Source organism: Macaca nemestrina, chromosome 3 (genome assembly GCF_043159975.1).
Source record: "Macaca nemestrina isolate mMacNem1 chromosome 3, mMacNem.hap1, whole genome shotgun sequence".
Lineage (NCBI taxonomy): Eukaryota > Metazoa > Chordata > Mammalia > Primates > Cercopithecidae > Macaca > Macaca nemestrina.
Window position 1 is genome coordinate 163,425,384 of NC_092127.1, and position 16,000 is coordinate 163,441,383.

At 36.2% G+C, this 16,000-nt stretch overlaps 1 long non-coding RNA gene across 2 annotated transcripts in view; it reads left to right on the forward strand.

Annotated features, from left to right (window-relative positions):
• Positions 1–16,000, forward strand: part of LOC139362217 (uncharacterized) — a 65,751-nt gene that overhangs the window by 9,255 nt on the left and 40,496 nt on the right. The window contains exons 2-3 of one of the 2 annotated variants that reach the window (XR_011620617.1): positions 113–195; positions 1,619–1,668. The exons of the other annotated variant lie outside the window; for it this stretch is intronic. This is a non-coding gene — a long non-coding RNA (uncharacterized lncRNA). The remainder of the gene's footprint in view (positions 1–112; positions 196–1,618; positions 1,669–16,000) is intronic. 2 annotated transcript variants of the gene reach the window in all.

Consider the following 16,000-nt stretch of genomic DNA (forward strand, 5'->3'; position numbering starts at 1 on the left):
AGACTGGAGTGTGGTGATATAATCTTATCTCACTGCAGACTCAGACTCCTGTGCTCAGTGCTCCTCCCACCTCAGCCTTCCAGCTAATATGTTTTTGTTTTATTTTTTGTAGGGATGGATCTCACTTTGTTTCACACTCAACTCAAATTCCTGGCCTCAAGCAATTGTCCTACATCAGCCTCCCAAAGCACTGAGGTTACTGTCCCCTTATTCATTTTGTTGATATTCCCAAACCTAGCCCTGTATTTGGGTCATGTAGGAAGGAGCACAGTGGAATAGATGGAATGGACTTTATGGACTGGACTGAATTTTTCAAAACAGTTGGATCTCGGGACATGACATAAGATAAATATAAAAAATTTAGTTTGATTGTACAAGTAAAAATTTATCTACTTTCTACCAAAATTACCAAAACCGATTCTTCCAAGATTGAATTTCTCAACATTACTTCAAAAGTATAGGTATTGCTTTGTTCAATATCTTAGCTAGAGTTAGCCAAACCGCCCTCCTAACCCCCGGATTTCTAATGGCTTCTTTCAAAGTATGTCCACAGGTCATGTGATTTTTCCTACTAAACATAACAAAAAACTACTTGAAAGTAGAACAAAGAATACCTGAAGAGACTTAGAATGTAATAGATGTTATAACACTCTAGCTGTAAGTACACACACAAACATTACTACAGATGAAAATGGTGATTCAAAATCAAATCACTTTATGCGTAGCTCTAAGGCCTGTTGAAAATTCCTAGAAAACCAGATATTTGTTTCATTGTATTTGCATTTACACTGCATTATATTTGGAACTATAGTATTTGGTTAACCTTATTTTTCTGATGACCGCAACAGAGTGAAAATAAGAGACTGGGACATGGGGCATCATAGAATTTCCCTTTTTTTTTTTTTTTGAGACGGAGTCTCGCTTAGTCGCCCAGGCTGGAGTGCAGTGGCGCTATCTCGGCTCACTGCAAGCTCCGCCTCCTGAGTAGCTGGGACTACAGGCGCCCGCCACCACACCCAGCTATTTTTTTTTTTTTTTTTGTATTTTTAGTAGAGACGGGGTTTCACCGTGTTAGCCAGGATGGTTTTGATCTCCTTACCTCGTGATCTGCCCATCCTCAGCCTCCCAAAGTGCTGGGATTACAGGCGTGGACCACCGCGCCTGGCCAGAATTTCCCCTTCTTAAGAAACCATGATAACACTTAGGAATGGCTGTATTATTCTATTTCTATTTAGAATGAAAAAAGCATATATATACACACACACACACACACACACACACACACATATATACACACACACATATATACACACACACATATATATACACACACACACACACATATATATATATATTTTTTTTTTTTTAGAAATAGGCACTATTTTTATTAGAACAGCTCTATCTCATTGTGTTAGGTTTCTTTAACCTAAACTTTATGCTGGTTTTTTGGAGGGATCTGGCCACCACTGTATCTTTTAACTAGCAAAACTTTTGACTTTTGCATTTACTATAAAGGGAAGTTTAAAATAGGAGAACAGGATTTTCCAAAAAAAAAAGGACCAAATTATGTTTAGTAACACACTCCTTCCCATTTACATGCTTTTTGTTGACTTTGCAGAATTACAAGTAGTGCTTCTAGGTCAAATGAAGTTTCACATGCAAGGTTTGGTAAGTTTCGTTCCTTAATTTCTTTCATTTAAACCTTCATTAAACCCCCAAATTTAGCGATTCTCTTCCAGAGATCAGTGGTCCATGCTTTAATACGTAAGAGTAGAAATACCTCTAAGTGACCCATGCATATTTTTGCAGGAGTACAGGGATAATGATGTTGCCTTACTTTAACAGTGACAGGGAGTTCACTCTGAATTATCTAGGAGTGATTGTCCATTCTCCTCATTATTCCGAACCTTTAATTGCTCTCCCTTTTCTCCTGTCATAATGTTTTGCTACTTGGCAGTGTACCAGCAGAAAATGGAAAGGAAAAACAATGAGTTACAAAATATAAATGAATATTACGTTGTCATTACTGGCTTTATAAAATGAAACTATATTTAAATAGTTACAGCAATTTTTGATCTCTTGCCTTGTCTTTGTAAATTTTTTTCTTCCTTTGCACTAGGGAAAAAATGACTAGGTAATTTAACAGCATAAAGATTCCAAAGGAGACAATTAAAAATACCTAGTAGGAGAAACATACAATAATTTTAGCACATCAATTATTTATATGAAACAAAGGATTTCTAATCATGCACATTAGGCACATATCAATTAAAGTCACACCCTATAGGGCCTCCACATGAAATCATTTATTAGATTAATTTAAGTTACTATATAAAGTTAAATTACAACACTTATATATTCTATAGTTCTGACATGTTCCTATTTTGTATTTGAATTCACTGCCAATGATTTTGAATTTATGATGCCTTCTTTGAGTTTTTCCAATTCCATTTAAGTATTATTAATTATTCAGTGACTATTTTTATCCATATATAGCATAAAGACAGTTCCTTCCCTCCCCACAACAAAATATCTTGCATATTGATATGAAGCTAAACTATCTAAAAATGCTCTTGCAATAGTCACGTATAGTTCATTCTCACAGGTCAGTATACTCTGGTCCCAACTGGTCTGTCAAACCAGTCTTCCCGCTCCTCTTCAATCCTTAAACTCCATACTATTTAGTTCAATTCTGTTTATTTTCTCACTAAAATAACACAAGGTATTTAAATTCATTTGCTAATCCTTATTGGTGACATGCCTGCTTCAATTCTGTGTTGTTGTTGTTGTTGTTTTATATACTGTTAAGTCAGATAGGCATAGTTTCATATAATAAAACAGTCATCATAATAAGAAAAATTATAGTGACAAAATGTCAACAGGTATGTAGTGATTATAGTGTTCTATGTTTTTAGTACTTGAGATATTATTATATCTCATTTAGCTCATGACAACAACCCTACTTATGAAACAGATATCATTATTTTTAGACAGATTTACTTCTAGGGAAATCGAGGACTGGTGGTTGAAAATTGAGCAAGGTGTCAAAACTGGCAGGTGAAGACTATGAGGACCTTAACCTAGACACTGGACCTGGGCCCACTCTCTGCTATTTTAATAAGAAACCCATGCTCTCCTTGACACTTACTTATGCTTGTAACTTTGTGTAAGTGACATAACCTCTCCAATCCTTTATTTCTTCCTTTATAAAATAAATTCATACTTGTGTACATATTTCATGTCAACCTTTTCTCCAAGGAGCCCTGGAGAATGGGACATACAAACCAAGATCTGTTAACTAAGTATGCCCGTCGTATCACAGTTCCTTTGTTTCCATATGCTCTTAGCAGATATAACTAGTGACATCTACCAATTATAGTTAAAGTCTTCAAGTTTGTAAATGATCCATTCAAAGCTAATCAGACACCACAGAGTTTATTCTAGTTCTTCCCCTTTCCACATTTGTAACTCCCTTCTTTGATGTTTTTGAACCCTGATTTAAATGTCAGCTTATTAATATCTTGTGAAGACTGATCTAAAATTTAATCTTATTCAAATTAGCAATGAGATTATTCATTGTACCAGGTAGTATTAACCTCGCATTATGAGAAAAAGTAATAATTTAGACTGCTTTTGAATATTTCCTGTTGAGTTGTTGAGTTGGCTTTTGGCCAACAGGAACACAAAACAATTTCACTAATGTTAGGTTTAAAGTTTATAATGGAAGGACAATATACACAAAACAAGAAGTATATGGCACATTAAATAATTGGACTTAATTCTGAAATTCTTGGAAAGTGAAAAGGGGTATTCAGAATTTTAGCCAAATGTTTCTTCTGACGTGTCTTTAAATATAGTATTTCTGTCTCTTATGCTTTACTAGGATTGGATAATCATCTAATTGGCCAATAAAACCTTGAGCTTACATGTGACATTTTAGAATGGCAGTAGAGTGTACATATGTGATCCATATATAAAATATAGTAAGCCAATATCAATTTGGCCCATTAGATTCACAAGAACTGTTCACATGTTTACATGTCACTGTTAACTAGGTGATCCAAGGTTTTTCTAGGCTCAGACGTAGAATTCTCATGGGTATTTAAAATAGAGCAGGCTGATCGCAGTGGCTGAAACCTGTAATTCTAGTGCTTTGGAAGGCTGAGGCAATAGTATCACTTGAGGCCAGGAGACAAGTCTGGACAACCTAGCAAGACCGTTTCTCTACAAGAACTTTAAAAATAAAACATAAATTTAAAAATAATAAAAACAAAGTACAGGTTATTGAATTTAAACAACTTCTCCAATGCAGGACAACTTTACTAGTGGTATGTATAAAATAGCTCCAGAATATAGGTCTGAGTGCCTTAGAATAGCTGATTTACGACTGAAGTGGTAAAGCTGAAGCTCTCTTTATCTCTGGAGATACCTAGATGCCTGTTTCTGTGACGTTTACCCAAGATAAAGGCAGAAGAATTTACAGTGTGCCGTTTCACCTCAGAAATTCTCCTGGCAATCCTGCCCCACAAGGGCTAGTTTCTTTACTGGTTTCCAACGGACTCAAATGATTTGACAAGCCTGGCTTGACCACTTAACTGCTGAGAGCTTTTCCAAGATGTCTGCTCAAGCCAAGATTCCTGACACAGACTTGGAAGTTTAGCCAGAGCTTCAGCACATTTCAGATGTGTAAAGATTATATCTCAGACTTTTGATGCTTTCCTGAATTCTACTTCTATTGCTGCTCTGTGTGTTTTACCTTTAAATAAAAGCCTTATATAGACATACTCTGTGAGGTTTGCTAGATTTCTCAAGTATCTGAACAACAACAACAGCAAAACAATACAGCACCACACTGACTATTCCACAATAAATTGGAATACTGTTTCAGACAAGGCCAATATGGATGGAAGGTGTAGGAAAGTTGGTAGGCGCCTCCAACACAGTCAAAAGAAACTCCAAAAGATAAGACCCAATATTGAATATGCAATTCAGAACAGACCAAACACAGGCTATGGAGGTGTTACTTTTTCCAAGGTTTAAGGATCTATTCTGATCCAACTGAAGCAAAATCTCTTGTGATCCTCAATCTTTGTGCTAAATGGCGAAAGTAATGAAATCCCATGATGCTTAAGTTTTCCTCTGTATCTGACTGAAGGAAAATTGATCCCAGTAGGGAATATATGCATCCGGATTTTTCCTGTTCACTGGAATTAAACGTTATACCTGAACTTTGTCTTATTAGTTGCTTCTCACCAATGAGCTTACTCTAGTAGGTCAAGTCATCTCCTTATGAAAAGGAGATGATACACAGTTCAAACACCAACTCTAACACTAACTAAATTATACTTTATTACATTACAACCCTTACCCACAAAATGAGGACAGTAACACTACAATCCTTATGGGATTTTGTGGATTAATGAAACAATGCATGAAAAGCACTAATATATTCCTGGCTTAAAACAAATGCTCAATAAATGCTGCTTATTTGATATTTCTAATCTCATTATTAGACAGTCTAAGTATTTTCCACAAAGGTTGGTTAGACAGAATTAACTCAGCATTGGATTCTGTGTGCTTAGAATATCTAGTCCATAAGTCATATTAACTGGCTAAATTTAACATATTTAGCACCATTGTACTGCAATTTGACCTAAAATGGCTGTTTGCATTACAAATCAGTATGGCCAGGGCCACTTCTGTATATAGTCACAGGAAATATCCTTGTGATTACCCAGTTCACTTCTCTTAGAGAGCATTAATGCATCTTCCCTGGACATGTTAATGGTGGTAGTTATCTGAGTAACACGGCATAAAAATATGTTACCGGAGGCAGATCCACACAGGTCTGTCTGCAGCAATCTCAATTCTGGTCCCCTCAGAGGAAAGAATTCAACTGAGGAGAGTAAAGCATAAAGGGAGACTGAGGCAAGTTTTAGAGCAGGAGTGAAAGTTTGTTAAAAAGCTTTAGTGTAGGAACAAAAGGAAGGAAAGTATACTTGGAAGAGGGCCAAGTGAGTGACTTGAAGGCCAAGTGCAAACTTTGACCTTTTGACTTAGAGTTTCATACTTTGGCATACATCTGGGGTTTTGCATCCCTTCCCTCTTGATTCTTCCTTGGGGTGGGCTGTCCATACGTGCAGTGGCCTGCTAGCACTTGCGAGATGAGCATGCACAGTGTGTTTACTGGAGTTTACACATGCTCACTTGAGGTATTCTTCCCTTACCATCCAAATGTCCCTAGGAGGTTGAATAGCACTTAAGCTCTGATATTTTGCCTCTTAGTGTGCATATGTGAGCCCACTTGCCCAACTCTTGAGATCTTATTGGGAGGCTACTGATCACCAGATTCAGGTTTTTCCTATCTATTGGGAGACTGCCTTTCCCTGGCGGTGGCTGCAACCTATTATTATTTTAGAGAGACAGTTAACAAACTACCTCACCACCACCTGATGGTCACATGACATTTCTGGTTGTTGTTGGTGGGGGGGGGGCTCTCCAGACCCGTTTATGTCTCACTAGCTGCCTACTGTAACAGGCATTATACAGTATAACGTAGTGATCCAAGCTACAGGCAGACATCATTGTTCTTTCTGAACTGTAAAATAGAGGGTTTCCTTTGTGTTTGTACTGTTTTCTATATTTGAGCTAAAATTATTATTATTTAAATTTCAGTGGGGTTCTTTTACCTAGGTGAATGCTTTATTTATTTATTTATTTATTTATTTATTTATTTTATTAAAATGAAATCCATATCCATAAGGGTGTTCATATAGGTGAACACTTTAATAATAACTTGTATTTTATATCTTATCACTACCACATCTCTTCAATTTCCGGAGAAAGAGATAAAGATGGAACTATTTTTAGAATTAACAAATATTAGAGGTTGAAACTTTCAAATATTCACTGTGTTTCCTTTTGATGTTTGAAATGAGACATCAACACTTTATATATATTCAGTTGAAATTAAAAAAATACATTAAACTGTAGCCATTGCTTTAGAGTTAGAAAACATACATGCACAATTAAAGATTTTAATGTATCTAATCTGTTATTCCTTTTGAAATGCTTCATCACGTGAAAAAAGGAGGACATTCCACATGATTATCAGCTTCAGAGCCATTTAAACTATTTGAAAAGAAGTGCGTTTTTTGAGACTAGCACATACATAAATAACTGAATGTATGCAAAAATGTTAAATTAAAAAATGACCATCATAAAGACATAGTTTCATAAACATTTATCAAAAATAAGTAAGATTTTCCTCTATATTGGAAACCTTTGGCTTCATCTCTTGTATGTTGCATGCCAATGGAAAAATTTTAAGAGAAGTGGAGTAGGCAGGATTCTAACATGGTTGCCAAGGTTCCCATCCCATGGTGTGTATGCCTTGTAATAGTCTTCCCTTAGGAGCAGGCTGACCTGTGAGTATGATGGGACATCACTCTTGTGATTATGTTACCTTAAATGGGACAGTAATTTTGTGTGTGTCATTAATTTATGTCCTGAATCATTTGGTTTAGACTTATCCAAAAGAGAGATTATTCTGAGTAGGCCTAACTTAATTGTGTGAGTTCTTAAAAGATGTAAGAAGCAGCAGTAGATGACCTCCTGCTGACCATGAAGAAGAAACCTGCTATGTTACGAAGAGGGCCATTTGGCAATGACCCAAGAGTAACTTCTAGAAACTGAGAACATTCCCAGGGCAACAGCTAGCAAAACAATGGGACCTCAGTCCTCTGGCAGCCAGAAAATGAATTTGGCCAACAATCTGAGGAAACTTAGCTGTTGGATCCTTCCCTAGCTGAGCTTCCTGGTGAGAGCACTAGAAGATGGCTGACACCTTGATTTTATAGTTTTGAGATCCCAAGCTGAAAACCCAGCTGATCTGTGCTAGACTCTTGGACCACAGAGACTAAGTGGTAATGAATTTGTTTTGTTTGTGGCCCCAAATATTGTGGTAATTTGTGGGCTACAATAGAATGGTGACACAATAAGTCATATTGATACCAATGTTGACCAGTCGGTATTTGCTGTGTACTGTAACACTACTAGTTATATCTCCTTGTAGCTGCCTTCATTCATGACTTAAAAATTATTTCCCATTTAAATATAACATTTTCAAACATCCTTTGAAGGGTGAGGTTACCAAATCCTGGCAAATGAAATATGAGTAGCAGTAAAATGTGCCATTTTATTAAGTCTTTAAAAGGACAGTGCATGCTCTTTTTCTTCTTATTCTTCTTATGTATCTTAATGATAGTGAGCCTATTCTGGCCAAGGTTGCTAAGTGAAGGATTGATATAGGAGGCACTTATTAGGTATCTATAAGTTGCTGGACAGAGAAAATTAAGAACAAAACAACCAATTCAAGCTCACATGTAATAAAAATCTACAGAATGTGCATGTATTAAGTGACAGAATGCTGATAATAAATCATCAGAAAGGCATTACCATGTCTATGATGTATTCACACACAGACATCCATGTTAATAACATGTATTTTAGATTTTTTTTTTTTTTGGTTAAAACAATTTTTACAAGACAATTCACTTAATAGAACTTTTGTTACAGTCTATTTAGTTTCATTCCTTTTGCTGAAAGGCATTCATTAGACTAAAGTCTCACAACCAATCAACTCATTTCCATTTAGAGTTACTTACTAGGTAGGTAGTAGGTATAGGATTATATCACGAGGATATAACCCATACAAAGTCTATATCCCACTATTAGAGAAATATAAAGAGATGAATTTAATACAGTGTTGAAAGAGATATGAAGAAGGAGGTTAGAAGGACACTTGTCTCAGTCTAAGAGGCCAAGTTAGCATCCTGGAGGAGCTGATGTCTTCCAACTGAAGAAAGCGAGTGGAGAGGGAAAGATACACCAGTGAGGCAAATTGAATCAGCAAATAGAAACCCTGTTAGAATATTTGAGAAATCATATGTAGTTTAGGCTTGTTAGATTATACTACAAAGTGGAAGGTGGCAGATATAAAGATGGAAAGAAAGACTCTAGGTTATTAATATATGACACTGAAGAGATGGGATTTTATTCTGCAAGTTATGGGAATAACAGAAAGCACATAAAATGGGTATAGAAGGGAGACTGCTAATTAACCTTATTTAGTTAACTATTATCTTGTTTTAACTTAATATTGACATGTCTAATAGCAGCGTACAGCCTCAATTTGATATTATGAGGCAATTTTGGCAACTAATAGGTCCCGTAATAAAGATGAAAATCAACAGGCACCCAATATGGGAAGAGAAAAAATTGTGAAAAATGTTGTTTTGCTACTTTAAAATGTATATTTATGATGATAAGTATGAAGTTATTAGTGAAATGTGAAAGGCACATATTACTGAATTATGTGTCAGATAGATCTTGTAAATCTATCTGTAATTTCATACTACCTACTACAGAATAGGGCAAGAGTGGATTTCATTGGGGAAGGAAAAAAGTCTGTCCAAGTTCAATCAACCCAAACTATTCATTCCGGGGGTAAGTGTACAATTTAGAATATGTTGGATTCTAATTCTACCCTTCATAACTCACCACCTATGGAGACCATGGGAAAATTATACGATTCTAACTTTTCTTAAAATAAGAAAAAGAGGAAAATATGGTTTTCAATACTTAAACTGCTAATACCAGACCAAAAAAAAAAAAAAATCAATACGGGTTTCCATCCAACTATCAAAAAATACGCAAAGCCTATTATCTTTTTAATAACGTTAATATGTTTCCCAAAATGTCACTTGTAGACTCGAATTTGATACTTAGGAAACAAGATTCTCCTTTTTAATTGTGTCTAAATATAGGAAAGAAACAGTTTATATAAATAACTTTTATCAGAAGTATTACTCTCCTGTTAAATAATATGTTGCAAAGATATGTGCTGACTTTCATTTATCTTCACCTCAAAATGTTCATGTAGTGTGTAAAGTATCTATAAGAGCAGTTCCTCTCCACAGCTGTAAATGCTCAAGTAGCCATACATTGTGATTTGACTTGGATCACACAAAGTGCAAGAATGACAAATCCAGGATGAAGACCAGAGCAGCTTCAAACTTAATCCACTACTCTGTATAGCGAAATGTGCAACTTTTGAAGAACTTGACTGATTCCCTGGGAGCTTATGTTATGCTGGCTTATGTAATTGATCTGGCATGAAAGACAAAAATACGGATGGCTCAGCACTCTACAGATCTGTGGGCATTGAATTCTCCTGGATAATTGCATGAGCAAAGGGAAAAAGACATCGTTTCCTCTTTACTCTCTATTCATCTTGTTAGATATTTTTTTAAAAAAGGAATAAAAGAATACCAGACTTTCAATAAATAGAACTAAAGATATTATTAACAGATAGGATACATCAAGTTTACTTTTTAAAATGAGCATATACATTCAGATAAACAGATTATTAAATCACTATATTTTTAAAATTTACATTAAATTTAAATTACATTAACTAATTAAACATATTTGCCTCTTGGAAAATATATACAGAACACACACACACATACACATGCACACACACAGAGATGAATATACCTGTAAGTTATTCCATTATGTCTTTCCTGACCTTTGATTTCTAGTTGACATCTAAAAGGAATGTATATGCTGCTAAATTATACTAAAAAAAAAAGTTTAGAAATAAAATTTTGATAGCTGTAGTTATCTAATTTTTTCATATAAATTTTGTCAAACTGAATCATAATTAAGGTATCAATGATATTAATAAGTAAATAAAGAAATCTGAAAATGTTGGTATGAATTAAAAGATCGATTTATTAAAAATTATGAAATTATAGCCAAAATTTGCATAGTCCAAGATAGTTTATACATTTTTAGCAAGCAAATGTAGATGATATTGAGATTCAATAGATTTAGACATGTTAAAATGAGTCATTAATTATATATAATCATATCAAATACAAAGCGGAATCTGAGTCATTATCCCAGCAACTATATTTAGGAAAATGAAGAAACCAAAGGGAAAGAGTGAGAATTTCATTGGTCTGAATTTAATTTTTATGGTACAGAGTACCTGATAACTTCCTGAACAATTTATTTTGGTTTCCAAAGCTGTTAGTCATAATAATTAATCATCATGACTCCATTTTTTTTTTTTTTTTTTTTTTTTTTTAGATGGAGTCTCACTCTGTCACCCACCCTGGAATGCAGTGGTGCGATATCTGCTCACTGCAACCTCTGCCTCCCAGGTTCAAGTGATTCTCCTGTCTCAGTCTCCTGAGTAGTTGGGATTACAGGAACCCGCCACCACGCTCGGCTCATTTTTGTATTTTTAGCGGAGATGAAGTTTTGCCATGTTGGCCAGGCTGGTCTCGAACTCCTGACCTCAAATGACCCACCCACCTTAACCTCCCAAAGTTATGGGATTATAGGCGTCAGCCACCAAGTCCAGACACCATTGTTAAATAAACATACCAGTGTGAGCATGCAACAGTTTGAAAAATTTTTTAGTAGTTGTATTTAATGGATCATTTATAATGGTGGTTTCAACAAAACAGGTTAAAATAATCTGAGCTTTGTATTTAGTATTGAACTACCCAGTTGTTTAACAGAGATAAAAACACAGAACTAGTTATTTTAAAAATCACATATCCATAAGTATTTTTTACAATTTATTTCTCTAAAATGTGTGTATGTGCAGCAAATCACACTAATTTAAAATTTATTTAGTTACTATAAAATAATATTGACACATTGCTAGGTATTCAGATAAATATAAATTTAATGAAATCTTTATAAACTGCACTGAATTGTTTAATATGATTTAAAAATCTAAAGCAGTGCAGTTTACCTGCATATATTTTAAGTACAATATTTTTAGATTAATAATTGCTTTGCTGTGATGAGCTACATTCTACCTTTAGAAGAAAACCATCCAAGAGGATTTGAACTCATCACAGCAAAGCTCAAACATCTCAGAAAACAAAAACAAACAAAACACTTCTAACAGAGGAGCACCACACTCTTTCTCTTTGTTCCAAGCACAAGACCTTTCAGCCATCAAAGATGCCAAGAATTTTCTCACTTCTGAGCCTTTTTATGTGCTGTTATGACTGGTTAACTACCACCATCCAGTTATCCTGATCTTAAACTACCCCTGCCAAAATTAGGACAAATCTAAATGTCATATATGTTCATTACATCTATATTTAAAGTTCATGCAATAAGGATTCTTTATAATTTGATAAGATTACTGAACATTTTTCTACCCAATAACTGTGAAGCTCATGAAGGCAGTAATCTTGTTTAATCATTATTTATTGAATACTCCAAATAGACCATAGGTCTGGTGCATCCTAGGTTATTAAATATTTGTTACATATATAATTTTTAAATATGGCAGGTTTTTCTTATATAATCAAAGTAAATTTATTTTTATCTCAATAGTAATAAATGACAAAATTTATATTCAAACTCGCTGTGTTTTACTAAAGATTCACAATTGTCTCTGTGCCTATATACAGATATCATATGTAGTAGGTTTTCACTGGGTAAAACTCATGTTGTGGGAAGATGGAGTTATGAGGTTGGTGGAAGATAAAATCAGAGATGATGTGAAACTCTGTAAAGGAAGAAGTCATGGTTAGCACAGATATTTTTACTCGGAAACATTGTATCGTTTACTAGAAATAGAAAGACACGGGATTAAAAATAGACTTATGACTGCTTAATAAAACGAGTTTCAATTTAGGTTTTAAGAGAAGGCTGTGCTACGTTAGTAGGACATCTAGTTTTGAATTTCTGACATTCAACTGCAATTGTGCAACCATAATTCAAGGGATGAGGAAGAGAGAGATGCCAATTATTTCTGCAGGAACCAAGTCAAAAGTACAAACAATAATAGCATATTCCTCCTGTGTGAGAGTAATTTTCCCATGGTTGCATGACCAGGAAACTGTAGAGGGGCTGTTGTTCCTTGGCAAAATCCATGGGAAGCTCAATGGCTGGGCATTTTCAGAATAACAGAAAATAACTCCAGTATATCAAAATTACATAAAATTGAAAATCACAGTGGGGTTGGCACAACTTCTTATGATTTGTCACCTGAACCTAGACCATAAAATACATAAAATCAAAATTTTAAAACTGAAATTGCACAGTTTAGATATGGATCAAGAAATGCTACTGAATAGGAGTCTTTTGTAAATATCAAAATTATAAAAATGGAGCAATTGAATAAAACAAAAGCAGTGAGCATGAAAGCTTTAATAAAACTTCAGTTTGATTTGGCAGGTAATAAATGTCAAAAGGGGTATCAGCCAAAGACATTTTATTACTAAAGTCTTAGCTCAAATAAAATCTGCTAACTATTGGCCTTTAAACAAGAGTAAAGAGGAAAAAATAATAAATATAACCATAGCTATACTAGAGTCATAGATTATAACAAAATAACACAAAAGCTTTCTTTACCCACTGTTTTGCAGGTGGAAATGTGGAAAAAGAGATCTTTGTTGTTTCTCTGTGCTCAAAAGAAAGACACGGTCTACGATGTGTTATAACTTGTTGTGTATATAATTCAATACCTGTGGTGTGTAAATCACATATAACCTAAAATGGTGTAAACAGCCATTCTTCTTTTAATGCATTAAGAACTTGATATGGTTTGGCTGTGTCCGAACCCAAATTTCACCTTGAATTGTATCACCCAGAATTCCCATGTGTTGTGGGAGGGACTCAGGCAGAGGTCATTGAATCATGGGGGCTGGTCTTTCCCCTGGTATTCTTGTGAGAGTGAATAAGTCACATGAGATCTGATGGGTTTATCAGGGGTTTCTGCTTTTACTTCTTCTTCATGTTCTCTTGCTGCCACCATGTAAGAAGTGCCTTTCTCCTTCTGCCATGATTCTGAGACCTCCCCAACCATGTGGAATTGCAAGTCTAATTAACTCTCTTTTTCTTCCCAGTCTCAGGCATGTCTTTACCAGCTGCATGAAAATGGGCTACTACAATAATTTGGTACCAGTAGAGTGAGTGAATTGTTGAAAAGATACCCCAAAATGTGGAAACGACTTTGAAACTGGATAACAGGCAGAGGTTGTAACAGTTTGGAGGGCTCAGAAGAAGAATTAAAAATATGGGAAAGTTGGGAACCTCCAAGAGATTTGTTGAATGGCTTTGATAAAGATGCTCATAGTGATATGAACAATAAAGTCTAGGCTGAGGTGGTTTCAGACGGAGATGAGGAATTTGTTGGGAACTGGAGCAAAGGTGACTCTTGTTATGTTTTAGCAAAGAGACTGGTGGCGTTTGGCCCCTGCCCTAGAGATTTGTAGGACTTTGAACTTGAGAGAGATTATTTAGGATATCTGGCAGAAGAAAATTCTAAGCAGCAAAGCAATCAAAATGTGACGTGGGTGCTATTAAAAGCATTTCATTTTAAATGGGAAGCAGAGCATAAAAGTTTGGAAAATTTGCAGCCTGACAATGCAGTAGAAAAGAAAAATCCATTTTCTGGGGAGAAATTCAAGCTGGCTGCACAAATTTGCATAAGTAGCAAGAAACCTAATGTTAATCCCCAAGACAAAGGAGAAAATGTCTCCAGGTCATGTCAGAGACATTCACGGCAGCCCCTCCTGTCACAGGCCCAGGAGGAAAAAGTGGTTTTGTGGGCCAAGCCCAGTGTTGCTGTGCTGTGTGCAGCCTAGGGACTCAGCGCCCTGTGTCCCAGCCACTCTAGCCATGTCTGAAAGGGGCCAATGTACAGCTCGTGCTGCGGCTTCAGAGGCTAGAAGCCTCAAGCCTTGGCAGCTTCCACATGGTGTTGAGCCTGTGGGTATGCAGAAATCAAGAATTGAGGTTTGGGAACCTCTGTCTACATGACAGAAGCTGTATGGAAATGCCTGAATGTCCAGGCAAGTTTGCTGCAGGGGTGGGTCTCCCATGGAGAACCTCTGCTAGGGCAGTGCAGAAGCATAATATGGGGTTGGAGCCCCCACACAGAGTCCCTAATGGGACACTGTTTAATGGAGCTGTGTGAAGGCCCCACTGTTCTCCAGCCCCCAGAATGGTAAATACACCAACAGCTTGCACCATGCACCTGAAAAAGTCGCAGACACTCAGCACCAGCCCGTGAAAACAGCCAGGAAAAAGGCTATACCCTGCAATGTCACAGGAGTGGAGCTGCCAAAGACCATGGGCACCCACCTCTTACATTAACATGACCTGGATTTGATACATGGAGTCAAAGGAGATCATTTTGGAGCTTTAAGATTTAACTGCCTCACTAGATTTTGGACTTGCATGGAACCTGTAGCCTGTTTTGGCCAATTTTTCCCACTTGGAATGACTGTATTTAACCAATGTCTGTACCCCCACTGTACCTAGGAAGTAACTAAACTGCTTTTGATTTTAAAGTCTCAGAGGTGGAAAGAACTTGCCTTGTCTTGGATGACAATTTGGACTGTGGACTTTCAAGTTAATGCTGAAATGAGATAAGACTTTGGGGGACGGTTGAGAAAGCATGGAAGGTTTTGAAATGTGAGGACATGAGATGTGGAGGGGCCATGAGCAGAATGATATGGTTTGGCTGTGTTCTCACCCAAATCTCAACTTGAATTGTATCACCCAGAATTCCCACGTGTTTTGGGAGGGACCTGGGGGAAGTGATTGAATTATGGGGACCAGTCTTTCCCAGTGCTGTTCTTGTGATAGTGAGTAAGTCTCACGAGATCTGATGGGTTTATCAGGGGTTTCTGCTTTTGCTTCCTCCTCATTTTCTCTTGCTCCCACCATGTAAAAAGTGCCTTTCTCCTTTTGTCATGATTCTGAGGCCTCCCCAGCCATGTGAAACAGTAAGTCTAATTAAACCTCATTTTCTTCCCAGTCTCAGGTATGTCTTTACCAGCAGTGTGAACATGGATTAATACAGAACTTGTTTCTGTTTGTTAAGCCCTCAAGAGTTGATATCATAGAGTACATTTTATCCAAGTTTGGCAATGCTAAGATGGAGAAATGAGTC